Raw genomic sequence first — 1,539 nt, forward strand, 5'->3', positions numbered from 1 at the left:
GGTTTTGTGGGCCATGGGAGCCAGTGTGGAGCAGGGGCAGCCCTGGGCCTGGGAAGCACACACTCCAGGCACTTGTTTTTCAGCAGAGGTTGACGTTTTCTGCACAGATGCTGGTGGGAGGCCCATTCTAGGATGCCCCACCACCAGCCCCCGGCCCCATATCAGCTCTGAGACCACAGGAAAGGCCCTTCCCATCTTGGAATTTCCTCATCTGCAAAACAGATTGAGAGCCCAGAAGACTAATCTCCAGGTTCCCTCCAGATTCTGACTCTAGGACTCTGGCCACAAAGCCTGCCCCCTTCCCACCCTGTGTCTCTGCAGGGTCTGGGGAGTGGAGAGCTTTCCCCTCAGTGTTTGCGTCTCTTCCATGTGCACCAAAATTCAGTTTATAATGTCCTTTTACATCCTTTGTCTGATGCAGTCACCCACAGCCACAAGCAGATACAGGTGACTAATAATGACTTTCATCAAGGGTAACGGCTGTGGCCCCCGGATACTCTTTACTCACTCATCAGTGCTGCCCACATCCCAGGAAGTAAGGCTGAAGCTCAGGGCACAACAGTGCTGAGGGCACTGGGACCCTCACCCCTCCAAGCCCCACTCTTCACTTGACAGCAGCTAAGATCCCCGGGATTCTCCAGCTCCCTGGCTGTTACCTCTTGCTCTCTTTGCCTCTTTTCCTGTTCATCTCCCTGACCTCCAGAGCACAAGTGTCCCAGGCCCAAGCCTTGATTCCCTTTGCTTTTCTCTCCTGCCTTTTAGTGACAATGAACAAATGGGCATCTCACCCCTGGGCTCTCCTTGGAACCCCAGGCTTGACTATCTGCCCATCTACTTAGTATTTCCACTTGAACGCAACTGACATCACAGTCCACCAAGTCTGAATCCTACTCCTCTCTCCACCCCCATCCCAGCATGCTTCCAAGCACTCGGCCAAAACACTTGTAGTCCTTCTCTGTCCTCCTCACCCTCACGCCCCACAACCATGAAAAGGACAAATCTTGATGGCTCCACCTTCAAACCAGAACAAGACTCCAATCACGGCCACTGCAGCCATGCCCACTGGTCCAGGCATGAAGCTGGGGGCCTTTCCCAATCACCACCTTTACCACCAGCTTTACAGATGGGAAAACTGAGGCTAGGGAGAGAAAAGCCTTCCCCATGGTCACACAGAAACCCTGCCAGGGCTAGCTGGAGCCTGGGTCTGCCACCACCTCCCTGAGGTCTGTGTTCCCAGTGCCTGGATAGGGTTTCTCTTGAAGCCACTTGGCAGGTCTGAGGCCACTGCCAGGCTATGCGCACCCTCATGTGTGTCCCTGAGGAACAAAGAGTCTGCCAGCTGGGTTTGGGTTTCAAGACGTCTGTTGTCGCCCTTGACCTGGAGATCCTACAAGGAGATTGGGGCCAGAAATGGATGGGGGGGCCATGGGCGGGAAACATCAATAAGACGCCACCTTGCCTAGAAACCGGAGAGATCACTCCACCAGCCCCGGGATCCTCTGAGTTCACTGGAGGAGGCCAGAGACTGCAGGGGAGGGC

The sequence above is a fragment of the Cervus elaphus genome, chromosome 1 (assembly GCF_910594005.1).
Source record: "Cervus elaphus chromosome 1, mCerEla1.1, whole genome shotgun sequence".
Taxonomy (NCBI): Eukaryota; Metazoa; Chordata; class Mammalia; order Artiodactyla; family Cervidae; genus Cervus; species Cervus elaphus.